Consider the following 6,000-nt stretch of genomic DNA (forward strand, 5'->3'; position numbering starts at 1 on the left):
CTGCTTTTGCATATGCCCTAGCTGGAGATTAAACTGGCAATCTCTGCACTTCAGGATGACGTTCCAATGAACTGAGCTATACAACCAGGGCTACTCTAATTTTTTTCTATTTATTAGCTGGAATTCTTTTATAAAAATAATTTACTCTTCATCAAATACATTGATAACTTAAGTTCAGATTATATAGAAAGACAGAATAAATGGTTGAATTTATCCTGAAATAAAGAGAATTTCTCATTATTTACCAATTTTCTCAACAATGTGTTGATTACTTAGTGTCCACCAAAGTTGAACAATAAGGTTTTTTGTTCTTGTTGTATTACAGATTCATAGATTTAACCATATTTAATGTGATTCAGCCCATTGTAATTATTGTGTTATCTTTGCTAAGTGGGGTTTATTCAGGTCAACTGCTGGATCTTTTTGTTATGGTCCAGGTAGTCACCAAGAGCTTTGTTGCTGTTTGACAAGGCAAGATGCCATGGGCTCGTATAGACTTCTGGTTCCTTTGGGAGAAATAATATTTAAAGACCACAAGCTGTGTATGCCAGACATTTTATAAAGAGAATCTATTTTTCATTTCTGAGAGTCATGAGGAAAAGGGGATGAAGTACCATGAATCTACTTGTAAATCTGCTGATTATGGCAAGTGACAATGTGCCTTATGCTGTCCTTACATTTTTCTCTTTGTAGAGCCAGCCAGTGTGGCTGAGACAGTGCAGTCAGCAGGAACTGTGGCCTGCTACTGGTCAGCTCTTCCCAAGACACTGAGTACATTTGTTCCTTCCTGAAACTTAAGAGAAGACCAGTTAGACTATAGATGGTAGCTTGACATGATGGGAAGAACAGGAACATCAGGCTAACACCTAAATCCAGGTCATGGTCAGCTGCTTACTAGTGCTGTGTCATGGCCAAGTTATTAAAGCTCTTTAAGCCTCAGTTTATTAATCTGTAAAATAGAATAAAAAAACATCTACCTCATACATTTTTGTGAGGATCAAAATAAATGATCTTTTCTAGCTTAATAAATTTAATCTGTAAAGAGCCTAACACAGTACCAGATACACATTAAATATCAGCATAAGCTGTTAATGTAGACTACTCCTTCATACTGTAAAATATTAAATTTGGAATATTTATATTCACCCTAGATAAGAATTAGATATTATATTCCTAATTAAATCATGCATTGTGTTGCTGTGAAAACAAACAAACAAGCAAACAAACAATGAAGAATAAGTACAGATAAGGAAGTAGGTAAACTATTCACTGATCTGGTGTAATCCTTTAAAGTCTGAAATATTTTCTGTCTTTAGATAAATTTGTTAAGGTAAGTACCTACCCACTTCATCACCCAACAAATTATTGGCACCCATATGATGAATCTTCAGTGTGCAAAATCAGAAAAAGTCTATTTTATAAGCATTAAGCTAAAAAGTCATGTTAAGATAGAAGGGTGCCAGAGACTACTAGGTTTCCTAGAGTCTCAAATAGGTGATTCATTTCTCTAATATGGTCCAGTGAGGGTGATTCTTTTTTTTTTTGTATTTCTCTGAAGTGAGAAACAGGGAGACAGAGAGACAGACTCTCTCATGCACCCAATGGGGATCCACCCAGCATTCCACCAAGGGTGATGCTTGACCTATTTGGGCCGTTGCTCTGTTGCAACCAGAGCCATTCTAGCACCTGAGGCGGAGGCCATGGAGACGTCCTCAGCACCCAGGTCAACTTTACTCCAGTGGAGCCTTGGATGCAGGAGTGGAAGAGAGAGACAGAGAGGAAGGAGAGGGGAAAGGGTGGAGAAGCAGATGGTTGCTTCTCCTGTGTGCCCTGGCTGGGAATCAAATCTGGGACTTCCACACACCAGGCTGACACTCTACTGCTGAGCCAACAAGCCAGGGCCCAGTGAGGGTGATTCTTTACTTTCCAAAGTCCTGTTCTTTAATCCCATCTTTCACACACATAAAAATCCTAGAGAAGGGCTGGGACCATAACCCATGTAATTTATCTCTATATGAAATTAAGCTTGTAACCAGCACTCATGCCTTTTAAGAAAAAAAAGATTGCGAAGGAAAAAATAAATGCAGATAAAAATATTATTATGTGTCATATCAATATGCACTCAACACATTCTTAGGGTCACTATAATAGTCAGATGAGCCCCACAGTACTATATATCCATATCTATGCACATGTACCTCATCACACTGTATTCTTTGTTTAGTGAACAGAGGGCAAGCACTACTTTTTTTTAATATCAAATGCCTAGGGCAGTGACTGTTATATAAAAGCTTAAAGATAGTTGTTTCTTTTTTAAACAGTTATTTCCCTTTATACTGCAGAAAACAATACATCACAAAAATAAAGTCACATGCCTTTTACAATCCAGTGTGAAGGCATATCATTTACATTAAAATTAAATGATTTGGGACATGGGAAGAATAAGAAGAATTTCAAAGCTTAAGAGAGCTAAACTCTCCCCCAATGCCATCTTTCTCTTCCAGCCTCCAGAGGGCGCCTTCAACATCAATGCCTAGGGAAGAGAACTCTGAAACTCATGTTTAAACTACTTCTGTAAAAACTACTTAAATAAACTGCAATTCCAAAAGAGTCCATATTGATAAGAGATGGTACAACAGGAAACACCTGGAGAAAACACCTCCAGTCACTGATGGAAAATATAAGCTGCAGATATTTCACTAAAATGGAAAACTGTATCACATACAGTAATATATTAAGCTCTGAAAGTACACTTTCACTTTACTGAGTGGGAACACTATGATCCATGTTCTGGTCTTGAATCATCTCAGAAAAAGAGCTATCACTTTTATCTGAAATATGTTCAATGGACTGTATTACATTATTACTATATGAAAGAGCAGCTGACCAACAGCTCCAACCCTTGAAAAAATAATAGAAACCAAACTGAGCTATAGTAAAGACTAGAATGAATTAGGCAGGAGAAAATTCAGATGGGTGAGAAAGCACAAAGTTAGATGTGGATCTTCTTCCCTAGATAAAAAACATTGTTATAAAATGCTGTGGACCCAGGTCCAACACAGCTGGAATGACAAGTTATTAAAAATGCGATCCCCAAGTGACGTCAGAGAAATGGCGCCATGAGGAGCGTGACCGACAAATCTCCCCAAAATTTCAACAAGTTCATCAATGAGAGACAGAAAAATCTATCCTTGGAGCATATGGAAGTTTCACACACTGAAGGCGAAGGTAGGATTGAGCGAAAAATTGACTAAATATATAATCAACCCTGAAGGAAATAAGTTGGACAAAGAAACACTCTGCCTTCCTCACTAACCTGAGCAAAGGCTGCTTTCACTTGGAACTGAGAGTTGGGGGAAGCTAAGGGTGTGGAGGAAGCTAGGCTGTGGCACGGACGTTCGCTCAAGCTGAGGAAAGAGTGTGCCTGTGGTAACTCAGCCCACATGAACAACCACCCTCTCACACCACACCGCCCATGAGCTGTGAGCAACCACTCATGTGCAAACAACTGCCTGCGCCATGAGCAGCAGCTGCCAGTGGCCCACGGGGAGTGTGCCAAAGTGAACTTTTCTATGCCCTAGCTTCTCTAGGTGGGCGGGGCACCTCACCCAGCCATTCAAACTAACAATCAAGCATCTGGGGAGGGGCGCGCAGGCAGCTTGCAGTCCTTTCTGGAGCAATTCGGTGGATCCAATCGCTGAAATTAGCATAACCCAACTGACCTATGCGGCTCTAATTGACAAGATATCTCTCAGTTCAGCGATCCAAAATAAGAGGCGTGATATTTTTTAGTGCCTCTTGCTAAAGGGGTGGGGGCAACTTCTGATTGGCAGAGCTTTCATACTCAGTGATATATGTTAAAAAGAGGGACTTGGCAGATGTTAAGACCTCCTGTACTGAAGGTAGCAACTGGGGTATCTTCTTCCCAGCCAAAACAGGTTACAAAGTGCAGAAAGCCTGGGGAGAGTGGTCCCACAGAGTGCTAGGCATGCTGAACAGGCCTGGAGGCTCATAGAAAGTCACCTTGAGAGCAATTGGCTCCCAACCCTGCCTGACTACACTGGCAGCTCTGACTGCCAGAGCCCTACCCAGAGCTCTGCATTGAGTGGGGATAGAGTGGGGATTTGCCAGGTCTCTGAGCCTCTTACTCCCCAGACAGAGGCAGCGGCAGCCTCATAGCTGGATCATCAGGCTGCTAATTCAGGAAGGAGAGACTAGGAGAGAGGCTCTGAGAAAACAGACTCTCTCATTGTCGGAGCCTGCAAATGCTAAAAAGCCTTGACTACCAACTAGACCGAGGTCAAATATATGACATTGCTGTAGAGTCTCATCAACTACAAATCCTTACCTAAGCATGCCACAGGGGCAGAGCCTAGGGTACAGAGTCACTGACCAGGAAGAGGGGGAGGAAAGAAAAAGGAAGAAGAAGTTAACCTCTCAAAATCAAGAAAAATCCAGACTTTATAATTTGTTCCACTATTTTTTTGTTTCTTTCATCTTGTTGCCTTTATTAGTATTATTTCTATTTCTTCCACCTTGGTCCTTTTATTCTCTGCCTGTCTTACTCTTTCCTTTTCTTGAACTACACTACCCATAAGTGTTACATTTTATTTCTTTTTTTCTTCTTTACTCTCTATGAGGGTTATACTCCAAAACCCTTAACTCTCTCTCTCTCTCTCTTTTTGTTTTTTTTTGTTTTTTCTTCCTTTCATCTTCCACTTTTTCTTATTTCTCCCATTCTATTAGTTTCTTCTTTTTTCCTTTTACTTTTCCTCTCATTCAATCCTCAATCACAAACAAATTATTTAATTTTTTGTGGCATTTTGGGTGCTTTTTACTTCACTTTTTAACTCAGTAGCATTCCTCCCAACCTGGGATCTCCATTCTATTCAGTCTCTGCTTCACTTAATACAATAGTGTTTTTGTTTTCTTTTTTTCTTTTTCCTGTTTCCCTCTTACCCCTTTCATTATATCTCTTAGTTGACCATCACTTACAAGAAAATCATTTTATACTTGACCCACATTTTTTCCTTTTTTGCATTTTGTGGGTCCCTACTTCCTTTAATGCCCCTTGAACACTTCCCCCAACTCAGGCCCTCCGTTATATGCAGTTTTTGTTCCATTTAGCATAATATAATTCACAGTGCATCATGATGTTTTCTGAAGGAGGAGAAGAGAGGAGGGAAAAAGAAAGAAGAAAAGGGGAAGGAAATAATAAATTGTTCTTGGTGGGTTTTTTTTGTGGTATTTTTCCAAATTTTTTTCCATTTATTTTTACTTTTTATTCTTTATTAATTCTCATTAGTGCTATCAACAAGACCACCCTCAGATGGCATTAAAAAAAGGAAATCAAATATCATGGATACAAAAGATAGAAAAGTAACACAGATAGATGTGGAAAAATCTATAGAGGAAAAATTTAATATATTGTAAACCTTGGAGCTAAATGACAGAGAATTTAAAATAGAAATCCTAAAAATATTCAGAGATATACAAGAAAACACAGAAAGGCAATTTAGGGAGCTCAGAAAACTACTCAATGAACACAAAAAATATATTACTAAGAAAATTGAAACTATAAAAACAAATCAAACAGAGATGAAAAACTCAATTAATGAACTGAAAAATGAGGCAACAAGCATAGCTAATAGAACAGGCCAGAGAAAAGGTAGGATTAGTGACATAGAAAACAAGCAACTTCAGGCAAACAGAGAGAAGAAGAGAGAGACTCAAAAATTAAAAAAAATGAGAAAGCCTTACAGGAATTGTCTGACCCCATCAAAAAGAATAACATAAGAATAATAGGTATATCAGAGGGAGAAGAGAGAGAAAATGGAATGGAGAACATATTCAAACAAATAATAGATGAGAACTTCCCAAACCTGAGAAAAGAACTAAAGCCTCAAATTCAAGAAGCAAACAGAACACTGAGTTTTCTTAACCACAACAAACCTACTCCAAGGCACATCATAATAAAAATGGCACTAACCAGCGACAAAG

The sequence above is a fragment of the Saccopteryx bilineata genome, chromosome 4 (assembly GCF_036850765.1).
Source record: "Saccopteryx bilineata isolate mSacBil1 chromosome 4, mSacBil1_pri_phased_curated, whole genome shotgun sequence".
NCBI classification, from domain to species: Eukaryota; Metazoa; Chordata; class Mammalia; order Chiroptera; family Emballonuridae; genus Saccopteryx; species Saccopteryx bilineata.